The sequence below is a fragment of the Urocitellus parryii genome, chromosome 4 (genome assembly GCF_045843805.1).
Source record: "Urocitellus parryii isolate mUroPar1 chromosome 4, mUroPar1.hap1, whole genome shotgun sequence".
Classification (NCBI taxonomy): domain Eukaryota; kingdom Metazoa; phylum Chordata; class Mammalia; order Rodentia; family Sciuridae; genus Urocitellus; species Urocitellus parryii.
In genome coordinates, this window is record NC_135534.1 from 48,352,822 (window position 1) to 48,368,404 (window position 15,583).

Sequence of the window (15,583 nt, forward strand, 5' to 3'; positions counted from 1 at the left end):
AGGATCTACCTTGTTTAAGATATTTCTTTTTTCTTAATGTAGCTGTTTGTTGCTTTCGACTTTCCCCATGTGAACTGCTTTTGCTGTATTAAATAAATTTTGATAAGTAGTATTTCCTTTTTTGTTCATCTCAAGATATTCTTTCATTGTTATTTTTTAAACTTCTTTTCTTTTTTGATTTGTTGCTTATTTAGGAGTGTGTTGTTTAATTGCCACAGATTTGTGAGTTTTTCAATTTTTCCCCTTTTATTTATTTCTATGTATTTACCATTATACACAGAAAAGGTATTTGATATCATTTAATCTTCTTAAATTTGTTAAGTTACGTTTTGTGGCAAAACAGTTCATCTATTCTGGTCATCATTCTTGTATATTTAAAACGAACATGTATTCTACTGTTGAACCAAATCTTTTGTGTATGTCTATTAAGTCTATTGGGTCAGTAGTATTGTTTGACTCCATTATTTCATTGATTGTCTTGATGATCTATTTATTGTTGATAGTAGGTTATTAAATTCCCCTGCTGTTATTATATTGCTGTCTATTTTTCCCTTCAGTTCTGGTGATACTTGATTTATGCATTTAGGTTCTCCAATGTTGGTTACGTATGTATTTAGGTTTGTTGAGTAATTTTGATGCATTAATCCCTTTGTTATTATATAATTACCCTCTGATAATTGGCTTAAAGTCTAATTTGATAGAAGTATAAGCATCTTACTCTCATTTGGTTACCATTTTCATGGAATATATTTTTAAAGCTGGTATGGTGTAAATGTTTGTGTTCACTGCAAAATTTATACTGAAACTTAATCTCTAATGTAATCATTTTTAAGATGTAACCTGTAGGTAGTGACTAGGATATTAGTACTCCACTCTTGTGGATGAGGTTACTGTCTAAAAGGTCTAGAGGAAACTAGGTAGTTCCCCCTTTGACCATCCATTTCTTCTGCCAAGTGAAGACACAGCATTCTTACCTTTACCCTCTGCTTCCTGCCAGGTGAATACACAACAACAAAGTGCCATCCATGAAGTATATAGCAGCTCTCACCAGACATCGAAACTTCCAACACCTTTATCTTATACTTTCCATCCTCTGGAACTATGAAGAAAAAAATTCTGATTTTTATAAATTAGTCAGTCTCAAGTACTTTTTTGTATCTGCAAAAACAGACTAACACACCATTCCTTTGCTAGGTTATGTGTGTCTTAAATTTAAAGTGAATCTCTTATGGGAAGTATTTAACTCATTTAATTTATTTTATTCATTTTGTAACTCTAAGTCCTTTGATTGGAAAATTTAATTCAATTATATCTAAAATAATTATTGATAGGTAAAGAATTACTATTGCCATTTTGTTAATGTTAGCTGACTTTTGGAGTTCTTTTGCTTTTTTATTCCTTTATTCCCATATTTATTTGTGATTTGATAATTTTTTGGAGTGGCGTGCTTTGATTCTTTATCTTTTGTGTAACTACTACAGGGTTTTTTTTTTTTTTTACTGTGTGGTTATCATAAGGATTATGTAAAACATTCTGCAGTTACAACAGTTTGTTTCAACCTAATAACAATCATGTTCAGCCATATACAAAACTCTATGCTTTAACTTCTCCTTCCCCACATTTTATTATTGATGCCACAATTTACATCTCTTTATATTATGTACTCAATGACAAATTATTATAAAGTTATTTTTAATATTTTGTTTTACACATTTTACATTAGAGCTAAAAGTGTTTTATATATTACCACTAAACTATTAGAGAATTTGAACTATATTTTTACCTATATACGGAGTTTTATATTGCAAATGTCATCATGTTACTTATTAGCATCTTTTAATCTCAACTTGAAGAACTTCCAAAAGCATTTCTTGTAAAGAAGGTCTCCTGGTGTTGAACTTTCTCAGCTTTTGTTTGTTTAGGAAAGTCTTTAGTTCACTCTTTTAGGTATAGTATTATTGACAGAGTGTCCCCGCCACACACTTCATGACTTTATGTAATAGTCTACTTTCTCCTGGATTATAAAGTTTCTGCTGAGAAATTCACTAATTTATAAGATGGAGTTCCCTTGTGTGCAATGAGTCACTTTTCTCTTGCTGTTTGATAGTTAGAATTTTAAGATGTTTTCTTTGATTTTTGAGAATTTGATTATAATGTACATCAGTGGAGATCTCTTTATATTTAATCTAGTTATGATTCTTTGGGATTCAGGGATCTTGTCAGGGATCCTGTTATGTGATGTCCCACAAAAGCTCATTTCAGAGGTAAAATGATTAGATTATGAAAGGTTTGGCCTAATCAGTGGATTAATCCACTAATGTAGATTGACTGGGTGGTAACTGTAGGGATAAAGGGTTTGACTGCATAAGGTAGGTCATGGTGGGGGGTGCCTTTGGGATTTATATTTTGTCTCTGGTGAGCAGTGTCTTCTCTTTGCTTCCTGTTGCCATGTCTTGAGCAATTTTCTCTGCCATGCCTTTCTGCCATGATGTTCTGCCTCACCTTGGGCCCAGATCTATGGAGTTAGTCATCTGTGCACTGAGACCTCTGAAACCATGGGCCAAAATAAACTTTTTTCTCCTATAAATGTTCTTGTCTGGCCTTTTGGTCACAGAAACACATGCCAACTAAAACAGAACTGGATGTTTATTTATCTCTTCAATTTTGTGAAGTTTTCTGTAATCATTTCCCTAAATAAATTTTCTGCCCCTTTCTTTCCCTGTATCTTTCTCTCCTACTCTGGCACATTCATAACGTATATATTAGCTTGCTGATATAAACTCAATACCTTGCTGATATATACTCAATACCTGGCCAGGTATTGAGTACCATGAAATGAATATGGATTATTCCTCAAAGTTTAGGGAAAATCTCACCAATCTTGGGAATTAAGCAGAGATTGATCAGGGTATAAGAAGAAATCATAAATAATAAATAAACTTTATTAACACTAAATTTCTGCTTTTCAAAAGACTCTATTAAAAAGAAAATCAAGCAACCAACTGAGATAAAATATCCTAATACTAATATTTGATAAAGCATCTTATCCAGGATACATAAGAATCCCCTATAAATCAGTGATAAGGAAACCCAACAAATGAATAGATTGTTATGGTCTGGATATGGAATGTCCCCTAAAAGCTCATGTTTTAGGCAATGCAGCAGTGTTCAGGGATAAAATGACTGGATCACCAGCACTCTAATCTCATCAGTGGATTAGTTCATCTGATGGATTAACCCATGGATAGGTCAATGCAGTAATATGAGGTGAAAAACCTAGTTGGAGAAGTGGGTCACTGGGGGCATGCCCTGAAACAGTGTATCTTGTCCCTGGCCTGCCTCCTTCATGCTCCCACCTTCCTCTCTCCTCCATGGCTTCTAAAAGGTATAAAGATTTCCTTTGTCATGCTCTTCCGCCATGATTTTCTGCCTCTCCTTAGGCTGAGAGCAATGGAGCTGGCTGAATCTTCTAGGCTATAAGACAAAGGTAAATCTTTCCACCTTTAAGAGGATCTTCTCAGGTATTTTAGTCACAGTGATAAAAAATTGACTAGCAGACATTTCACAAAAGAAGATACATATAGCTAATGAACACTGGGCTTCTTTAGCTTTCAGGTAAATTCAAATTCATACAAAATGTGATGACTGGTTGTTATGGACACAGAACAACTGGAGGTCTCATGGATTGCTGGTGGAGTCCAAAAATTCCAATAATCTAGGAAAATAAAAAGTTTAACAGGGTCTTACAGTTAATTACACACCTATTCTATGACTCAGCCCTTTCTCTCCTAGGCATTCACCCAAGAGAAATAACATATGTGCCTACAAAAAAGACATGTGTACAGATATTCATGGTGACTTTATTCATGACTGAAATTATGATCAATTCAAGGTTTCAACAAAAAGAACAAAATTTGTATAAATTCATAGTTCATAGTATGTAGTACTAGCAAGTAATAAATATAATCAATTGGTGATCCGTGCAACCACAAGGATGAATTTCCAAGACATTATGCTGAGAAAAACAAACTGGACACAAAAGAGTACTTCCTTTGTGATTCCATTTATATGAAGTTCTAAAGCAGACTAAATTCTTCACAATGAAAGAAATCAGAACAGTGCTCACCTTGAGTGGAGGGCCAGGACTATGGTGCGGCCAGCAAAGAGTCCAGGGGACTTAATTTAAGGAAGCACTCACTTGCAGTCTCTTGAATGAGTTCCTCAAACTTTAGATACTAGATGTCTCATTTACTTCATCCAATTCCAGCCCTGATTTTGAGGAAAGTTAACCACAAAGGGCATGCGAGAACATTCTGGAATTATAAAAATACTCTACATCTTTGTTGGTGTGATGGTTACATGTGTATATGTATGTCAAGGTTCATCAAACAGTACACCTGAAATCTTTGTATTTTATCATTTATAAATTCAAAAGCTTTCTTTTTTTAAATTAACAAGACCATTTTTGAAGACTATGAAAATGTAAAAGATATCAATTTATCAGCTACTGGCAAAGTTATAGTAGACTAATGCCTACTAACACAGAACAACTGGAGGTCTCATGTATTGCTGGAGGACTCATGTATTGTTGATGATACTTAGAATGTTGATTTTCTATATGAAGTTTGGCCTAACTCATATCAGACACAAAATACAAACTAAAATCCAAAATACAATTGAAAAAGAACACTTGAAAATTTTAGGAAAAATATGAGAACACTTAATATAGAAGTGACAAAAGGTGAAAAATATCTACCATGGAAGTTACAGAACACAGAAGGAAAAAAAATGAACATCATAGAAGATGAAATCTCAAATAGGCACGATTAATATTATTAAAAAGCTGTGTTAACAAAAGCACTCTACAGATTCAATGTGATACCTCTTAAAATATAATGAATTCTTCACAGAACTAGAAAACACAGTCCTAAAATTCATAGGGAAGAATAAAAATCCCAGAATAGCCAAAGCAATACTGAGCAATAATAGTGATACTGGAGGCATTGCAATACCTAGTCTTAAATTATACTACAGAGCTCCAGTAACAAAAATAGCATGATATTGGCATTAAAACAGGCAGAAGACCAATGGAATAGAATAGAAGACAGACAAATCCACACAGACACATGAAAATGTGATCCTTGACAAAAGGAGTAACAACAACAACAACAACAAAACATATATGAAAGAAAAGACAGCCCTTTAAACAAATTTTGCTGGGAAAACTGGATATCCATATGTGTTACAATTAAATTAAACCCCTGTCTCTTACCCTGTACAAAACTCAACTCAAAGTAGATCAAATACCTAGTAATTAACTTCTAGAAGAAACCATAGACATAACACTCTAACATATTGGTGTAGCCTCTGACTTCCCTTAAAGTCCAAGAAATAAAACCAAGAATCAATAAGTGGGATGGCATCATATTAAAAAGCACCTGCACAGCAATGGGAAAAATTAAGAATGGCAACAGCGAGTCTACAGAATAGGAGCAAATCTTTTCCAGCTACTCTTCCAACAGGGGATTAATGTCCAGAATTTAAAAAGAACTCAAAAAACACCACCAGAAAACAAATAAACAATAATGTACTTAGTGGGTGAAAAACCTAAAGAAACATTTCTAAAAAGAAGAAATTAAAAGTAAAATATTAAAACAGATATATGAAAAAGGTTCAAAATCCTTAGCAATAAAGGAAATGCAAATCAAAGACACACTGTGATTTCATTTGAGATGTCATCTCATTCCATGTAGAATAGCAATCAAGAACACAAATAATAATAAATTCTGGTAAGGATGTGGAGAAAAAGTAACACTTATACATTGTCAGTAGGATTGTAAGTACAACCATTATGTAAATCTGTAAATTGTCCTCAAAAGACTAGGAATGGAAACTCCATGTAATGTAGCTACCCACTGCTTAGTATGTACCCCTTCCCTCACACAAAAAAATGAAAGTCAGCATACTAAAACAATACATGTATATGCAAATCTTTATAGCAGTGCAATTCACAATATCTAATTTATGAAACCAGCCTACTTGTCTGTCAAAAGATGAATGGATAAAGAAAATGGGATATATATATATATATATATATATATATATATATATATATATGTATATATGAGATATATTATATATATGGGTGATATATATGAGTTTTACTCAGCCATAAAGAAGAACAAAAGCGGCATGTCATTTGCAGGAAAATGGATGGAACTGGAGAATATCATTTTAAATGAAATAAGCCAAACACAAAGAGAGTCAAGATTCATGTTTTCTCTCACACATGGGAGCTATAGAGAAAAAAGGAATAAAGAAAGAATCTCATGAAAATAGAAGGGAGATCAGTAAAGTATGGCAAGGAGATCCAGGGAGGGAGAGGATAAAGAGAAGGGTAAGTACTGGGGAATGAAACCGATCACATCATGTCATGTGCATGCACAGATACATTACAATGAATCCCACTATATGTATAATTATAAAGTGTCAATTGATAAAAGGAATGAAGAAATAGATTGGGGTACATAGCTACCATGCAGCATGAAAATAAACATTCAGGTCAATGTGGATATACATGGAGAAATTTCAGAAAAAAGTCACTGTTGAGTGAAAAAGTAAAATTGCAAAATGGACATGGTTACAATTAAAAAACACACGATATATATACAAGTGCATACTTTTAAAAGATGTAAATAAAACATAAAAATCAATTACAGTAGTCCTTCCTCATCCAGAGTTTCACTTTCCATGATTTCAGTTACCTGTGATCACCCATAGTCTGAAAATATTAAATGGAAAATTCAAGAAATAAACAATTCATAAGTTTTAAATCATGGGCCATTGAGTGCCATGAGAAAATCTCATGCAATCTCATTCTGTCCCACATGGGACATGAATCATCCCTTTGTCCACCTGTCTACTAGTCACTTGGTACCTGGAAGAGTTTGTAATCAAGTAGCCCTCTGTTCTCAGCCTAATACTATGTCACCAGGCTCATGTCATTTACTTCCGTTGCTCTCGTTACATGAGCAGTATATCGTCTCATGTTACCACCAAAAGAAGGCTGAGTCCAGTGCAATAAAATATTTTAAGAGAAAGATGGTGTTCACATAATTTTTCTTCTGGCATATTGTTATAATAGTTCTATTTCATTATCAGTTATTCTTGTTAAACTCTTGTTGTGTCTAATTTATAATTTAACTCATCATAGGCAGGTGTGAACAGGAAAAAAAAATAGTATTTACAAGGTTTGTTACTACTCATGGTTTCAAGCCCCCACTGTATTTCTTGGAGTTTCTCCTCTTGCAACAAGTGGAGACTATTGTCCATTTATTTTACAACTGTAGGGTTTGGGGGAGCTCAGAGCTAAAAGGAGTCTAAATTGAACAGTATGAAATCACAGGGATCTAGAAGTAAAAAGAAGCCAAGACTATGTCAAAATATTTCCACTAGTAATTGCTGATGGTGAAAATAAGAATTAAAAAAAGATCATATTTCACATATTTTTGCCACTGAAAATTATTTTCATATAAAATACCATGCACCCTGGGTTGAAAACTCAGGTCTGCCATTAACTCTGCTATAACTTAAACAGGTAACCTTTCCCCTCTCCACATTTCCTCTCAGGTTCACTAAACTGTATTTTGAATAATAAAATAAGATTTAATCTTTCCTGAAGGTGATGTTTCTCCAATTCTTTGGGCCTGCGTTGTCTTTCATGTTTTCTGTAGCTAGGATAGAAAGTCTCCTATTAACTCGGGGTTTAAGGTCATCTTCCAAGGAAAAGTTCATAGGCTCCTTCTTCCCTTATCCTTACAAGTCTATGCATTGTTTTATTGTTTTGTTTTTGTTTGTCTGATATCTTACCTGATTCATCCTGTTATCCCTTTAGAGTAAACCTTTCTAACATCCCAGAGAAGGATTACAAGTAGAAATAGAAAAGTCCAAAGTGAATTAAAACACCAGGTTGTTGACAGAAGAGAAAAAAAATAGCCCCCACTAATAACTTGATTTGACATCTAATTTATGTGGCCCTAAAAGGACAGCCATAAAAAATTGTAAGTGAAGGAATAACACCAAGTGATTTACAAAGGCCCTGGGAGTAGGGGTGACAGAATGCAGTGCAAGAGAGAGTCATAAATCTAGTTAAGGAAGCCAAGCTTGATCCTTTCACCCTCTAAGGTCCAAGCACCCAGGGATTCTCCAATTGTCACACTTTTCATTCAGTCTTTCATTCAGCAATTATTTCCTGACTCTCCTGGACATGGCCAGTATTGGGCAAGGCAAGGACGGTATGCTTGTGTGTGTATGGTAGGAACAGATGCCTACAGAGATAAAGGCAGATGGTGTGATGCAAATTGTTGACAAACTCATCACATAATAAAACCACACATCTAAGCCAGACATAAGATGCATCTTGTGTAATAAGTGGAAACAACTAAAGAAATTTAATCTTAACAAGGGAAAATTCCAGGCAGAAGTGATGGCTGTTCTTTTAATATCTCAAAATATTTATAAGAAGAGATAGAAAACTTGGTCTAGAGAGTATCAGGACAAATGAGTTTACAAAAACCAAATTCTATCCACCAATATTTATCAAGCACTTTCTAAGTGCCAAAAATATACCATTCTAGGAGCTCAACAAACAACAATGATGCCAAAGATGGACAATGTACAAAGCCACTAGAGTTTGCCTTTTACCAGAAAAAGACCCAAATTAATAAGTTACTTTAAGTAACAATAAATCTAATTGCAGAAAGAAATGTGTTAGAGTGTGGGCAAGGGCAGGAGAGGGAGGGGGAAATCTCTCTGAGAAAGGGGCATGAGACCTCACAGCTGAAGAATGAGGACTGAGCATGTAACTCTCTGGGGAAGAGCCATCCAGAGAGGAAGAACAATCAAGACTGTGGTGCCAAGACTGGAACAAGTCTGGGATGTCTGTTCAAAGGAACTGAAACCCTCCTGGAACGTGGTAGCATAGGAAGGTGAGATTGGAGACATCCAGGGAAAGAATATGGGCCTCACAGGAGGCTGTGGCAAGGAGTTTGGATTTCACTGTAGAAGCACCGGGACCAACACAGGTTGAGCAGACACGTTGGTTCCCACGCCACGTCCCCTGAGCACACATCTGAGTTCAGGTGCAGCTGAATGGTGGTTCCCTCCCATGCTCCCAGCAGCCCAACCACACAACTTTAGAGGCAATACACTACCAGGTATCAAGACATAAAGCTGCAGTAGTTAATGTAGTACAGCATTAACCCAAAGATAGACATAGAAACCAATGAAATATGATAGAAAACTTACACATTGAATTGCACATTACACGGTAATTTGATTCTAAGAAAGAATACACCACAGGACAGTATGGAAAGGATAGAGTTCAGGGTGGTGTAGGGGTAAATGTGAAAAGTGAAGCAATAAAGCTTCTAGAAGAAACCATAGAAGAAAATCTTCATGACCTTCGGGGAAGCAAAAATATAAAAATCATTTTTTTGTAGCTCATATAAAACACAAGCCATGAAGAAGAGTGGCACTCTGGCATGTTTTAAATGAAAGACTCCTTAAAAATGTCTTTACAAGGGAAAAGCAAACCATGGAGTAGAAGATATTTACAATAAGCCGTAAGCCCTCTACATCCATGGGTTCCACATCTCTGGATTAAACCAACTGTGGGTGGAACATATTTAGAAAAAAAAAAAAGTCTGTACTGAACGTGTATAGAATATTTTCTTTTCATTATTTCCTTTAAAAATACAGTATAACAACTTCTTACACTATATTAGGTAATATAAGTAAGCTAGAGGTGATTAAACATACAAGTGAGGAAACACATGTTATATGCAAATACTGTGCCATTTTATATAAAGAACCTATATTAAATGAGTACGTATGAGAGGGTCCTAGAGTCAATCCCCCATGTATAAAGAGGGATGATTGTCTATCTGAGAAAATATTAATATTCAGAATATGTGAAAATTTTTAACAAAACAATAAGAAGAGGATAAGATCATTCAATAGAAAAAGAGACAGAATTCCTCTGAGGCACAATCACAAAAGACAACATCCAAAGGACCAAAAGAAGTGTTGAACGTCATTACTCATTAGGTGAAAATCAAGACTGTAATGAGATAGTAGAACATACCCGCCAGAATGAAAAAAATAGACACATTTAATATGACCAAAAAAGAAAAAGGAGGTGGAGGAGTAGAGGAAAAAGCTCGATTTCAATTTCTTCCTTAACTACTCTCAGAGGTAACTAAGAGTACAAAAGAGTACAAAGATGTACAAAGGTCTGTGAGTAAAAGCCATTTGAAGTTTAAGAAGGCAAATACAGCTGGAGTAGAGAGGGAAAGAGATGTGGGCGATGAGGTGAGGCAGAGGAGGGGCCTGGGTAGAGTAGGCCTTGAATTTACTGGATAGAGAAAATCTTTAAGAATTTTGAGCAAAGAATGGGAATGACAAGACTATTACGACTGTTTAAAATTCTCCTTTCCTCCTCTCTGTCCCACCATTTCTTTGTGTCTCATTTGTTCCAACTTCTACTCAAGTCATATTTATGGCTGGGCAGCCTCATGCATCATGCCCCTGCTCACAGGCAGCCACCGGCCCTGGCAGATGGGGCATGATTACCAGGAGTTCAGTTGCCACCTACCTGCTCGCTCTTAGGTAATCAAACTTCCTGGTTTGTTCTGGATCAAGGGGTCTCCCAAGATGCAGAACTTTCAGTGCTAGAATCAGGAAAAGTCTCAAGCAAAATGGGATGTTTGGTTACCCTATGACCGAGGACTCCCAGATACGTATAATTTTACAAGTCCATATGTTCAATTAGCTGCTAGACCTTCCCATATGATATTTGTTGTTGTTGTTGTTATCTTAAATTCAATCCGTCCAATCCCGAGCTAAAGCTCTCTCCCAAATCTCTCTCCTCCAACTTCCTGTTCTCAGTGAATGGAGCTCCCAGTGACCCTACTGTTCAAGCCAGAAAACTTGCAGTCATTCCTGGCACTTTTCCCCTCTCCTCCCTGCCACAGACAACCACATCAGTTATATGCATCAATCACACAGCAGATATTTCTGACTGTGTAACAACAAACATAACAAAACATCTGCTCTCAAGAAGCTCACCAGCCAGTCGAGAAGAAGAGCAATAAATTAATAAATACAAAGTTATTTAATATGTCAGTGCTATTAAGAAATGTACAACAGAGTGAGAGAATAGAGACTGACAGGGGAGCAGGGGTCCTATAAGATGGTAGGGAGAATGTCCGTTAAGCTGAGACATTTGAACAGAAGCTGTAATAATATGAGGGAGCAAGCCATGCAAAGATTTAGGAGAAGCATGTTCCTGGAGAAGAAAATAGCAAGTGCAATGGCTCTGGTGGAAGAATGACAAGGAGGTCACTGTCATTGGAGGCAGAGGGTGATAAAAGATGATATCCAAAATAACAAAGCCAAATCATATTTGACCTTGTGGGCCATTGTTAGAACTTTGACTTTCACTCAGTGTCAGTGAGATGAAAAACTGTTGGAGAACTTGGAAAGGAATTTCATAGTTTAAGTTTTAACAGGATCACTCGGTGAAGGAGGGCTCAGGCAAACAGAGGGATAGTAGTTAGGAGGCTACGGCAATAGCACAGGTTGGACATAGTGATGACTTGGATAAGGGTGAAAAAGGAGGAGGTGGTGAGAAGTGATTGGATTGAAGACATTTCTAGGGCATAGCAGACAGAATTTGCTAGTGGAAGCAAGGTTGGGTGGACAAGAAGTAGAAGAATAAAAGATGTCTTCAACATTGTCTTAAGGATACCCCAAAATTTCTCCTCCTACCAATCTAACCCAACTTGGTATCATCTCTCACTGGAATATTTACAATAGCAAGTGGAATATTTACAATAGCAACTGGTTTTCTGTCCACTTTCTCTTTCTTTTTTGTATATCTTTATTTTATATTTATATGGTGCTGAGGATCGAACCCAGTGCCTCACACATGCTAGCCGAGCACTCTACCTCTGAGCCACAACTCCAGCCCTACTTTCCCTTTCTAAATCATTTTCAATGTCATTACTCATTAGATAAAGTACAACCAGGATGATATTAATAAAAAGTAAAGATTGATTATACTACATCTCTTCTCATTCCCCTTTGGTGATAAGAACCAGGACTCTGTGATTCTCCTTTGTCATGACGATCATCAGCAATTAATTATGAAATCAGTTGTTAATGCCTGGCTTTCCCACCAGAGTGTAAAATCCATAAAAAGCATCATTTTGCAAAATACTGATTTCCTAGCATCTAACATACTACTTTGGTCAGGGTGTTTGATTTTCTTTTTCTTTTTCTTTTTTTTTTTTAGGTAAATGATTGAATACTTGAAGATTGTGGTTCATATATGAAGTCAACAGACCAATAATCACAGTTATGCAAAGACTCACAAAGTGTTTGACTCATGCATTCTTCCTGAAAAATGACTTCAAGATCTACTTCAGCCAACTGAAAAAAAAATGAATCAAAATTTAAAACTCATAAATAGTAAAGTCATGGTGTGGAAGAACCGATAATGAGCAACTGAAAGCATTTAAGCACATAATTTATTCTAAGTAACTGTGGTAAATATGGTTACAAAACAGAATGAAAGTGTCATAAATAATTCTTGAAAGAAGATTCTTAATTTATAAGATTAACAACAATTAACTGGTTAAATTATCATATTATACCAATTAAAACTGGTGGTAGCAGGTAAAATTAAGATGGGAAAAAAAGATGGGAAAAGAAGTATTGTCCATCTTCATTGAAGACGTAAATAATTGCAGATGGATTTATAATATAGGCACACATGTATTTGTGTGTGTGTGTGCGTGTATGTGTATGTATGTATATATATATATATATATATTTTGCAAAAGTAAAAGTTTATATATATATTTTTTTTTTATTTTTTTTTTTGTCAAATGTAAAAGTAGAGAATTCTGTTTCTGGCTATGAGAGAGTAAACTGTATTAGAAAAACTCTGCCACAAAAATGACTATAAGAACTATATAAAAAATGACTATAAAATTCCAAAAATAAATCCATTCACTTGAAGGCAGGAAACAATACCTAAAGCAGCAGGGCACAGAAAAGAAAATCACATCGAGGCCCCATAGTCATGGCTGGTTTTTATCCTTAGGGTACTGTACAATTCGGGGTATGAGGCATAGATACTGAGCAGAAAGTGGTTACCTAAGGTTTATGGCAGTTTCATTCTTTTCCTAGGAGACAAAATTAGAGTCCTAAGCTATTAAGGAGGCTGAGATTGAGAAGGCAAAGTATCAGAACTAAAATGAAGCTCAGAGAATCCAGTCTAACTTTCCTCTCAAACCATTTGCTAAATCTTAGCTGCACATGCTCCCAGAAATAGTCCAAAAACTAAGGAAACAAGGAGAAAGTAACTGATAACAGATGAAAATGCCAAGCTTTCAGCAGTGTTGCGTCTCTGGAAACATAAGAATGGGGGTGGAGACATAGCAAGGAAAGCTTAGGCTTTTAGCTGAGACACCGGAAAAATTATCCATAAGGACAAAGACAAGCCATAAACCAGCCCTTGTAATTCCTGAAACTCACCTTCCAATAAGGTAAATCTGTGATTGGATGAAAAGGGATTTGCTCATATTCTGTTTTTTTAAAAAATAGTAGAAGCTAGATCTATAGAATATGTAGAATGAAGCATAGTAAATGAAAAGGATATGGAAGTGGACATACCTTTCACAGTGCAAAAGATAGGTTGGGAAGTTTGAAACAGGTCTAGCATGAAAGAATTTGTAGCTTCAGAAGGAGAGGAAAGAAAAGCTGGAAGAAGCAGTATTTATAGTAATAATGGTTGAAATTTTTCCAAACTGAAGAAAGCTACCAAGCACAGATTCAAGAGGTTCTATGACCCACAGTTTAAGACTCCTTAACTATGAGCACCAACTTCTCATCAGAAACAGCAAGACAGACGTGACGTCTCTACAGTGTTGGAAGTTAACACCATCAACCTAGAATTCTGAAAACCAAATATCTTCCACAAATAAAGACAAAATGAAAGATGTTCTCTAATGAGTAAAATCTGAGAGAATTCATTACCAGATAATCTTCCCTACAAGAAATACTAAAGGCGGATACTGAGATAAAAGGAAAGTAGCACTAGATAGAAAATCAAATTTACCTGAAGGGGTGATGAGTGCTAGAAATAATAAATATATAACTACATATAAGAATTTATATTCATCTAATTCCCTTAAAAAGATAATTGACTGTTTAAAGTAAGATTAATTATATATTGTAGGATAATAACATAGGTAGAAACAAAATGTATGACAACGACAACAAAAAAAATGGTTGTAAATTTGAAGGTTATTCCTGTAAGTATGTTATACTTACAGTAGAGATATATTAATTCATGGGAGATAACCACAAATTTTAATCCCAAGTGAAGGCACTAAAATTAAGTAAATAATAAGAGATTTATAGCTAAAAACAGAAGAGATAAGTGGAATTTTAAAAACAACCATTAATTACTATAAAAAATAGCAAGAATGAAAATAATAATAAAAGATATAACTAGAAAACTTGTAAGATACATTATATGCAATGACATTATTAATTATATTAAATATAAATGGAATGAATACCAAAATCAAAAGGCAGAGATCAACAGATTAGATATAAAAGCAATATTCAACAGTATGTACAGTTTATATATCAAGACAGGTAGCTTAGAAGTAAAAACATGGAAAAGTATACACCATGCAAACAGCTAATTGAAAGAAGTTGAAGTGGATGTATTAATACCAAATAAAGCTGATATTAAGGCAACTAGCTATTACCAAAGGTAATTAACATTTTTAACATTCATAATGATAAAAATGCCAATCCATTATGCATAGCAATTCTGAAGGAGTAAGTATCTAATAATAGAGCTTCAAAATGCATGAAATGCAACCTAATAGAATTTAAAAGAGAAATTTTAAGATCCATGATTATGTTTCAAAAATTTAACACTACTCCAACAGTCACTGATTGGAAAAGCAGACAAAATGTGTTAAGAAAACAGAAGATACGAAAAGCTCTATCATCAAAGTAGTCTAATTGACATTTACTTAACACCATTCTTAACAACTGCAAAAGACTTTTTTTTAAGTGTATATGAAATAGTCACCAAGATGTACTATTCTGTGGGCAATGAACAAAACATAAATATCAAAGAATTGAGATCCTACACAAATATTATTGAACTACAATACACTTGGCCAGACAATTTTTGAAATTAATCAGTGCATTTATAAATATCATAAAGTCAATGAAGAAATCATATGAAAATTGGAAAGTACTTTGAACTAAATGATAATAGGGAAAAAAACCATAAAATTTGTGGATTTGGTAACAGCAGTGCTTAGGGAGAAATTTTTAGTTATTCCAGAAAATGAAAAATTGTTAAAATCAATGATATAAGATACCACCTAAGAAGATGGAAAGAACAATTAAACCATAAGTAAGTAAAAGAAAGAGCACCTTAACAATATGAATAAAATATAATAGAAAGTGAACAAACAATGGAAAAACT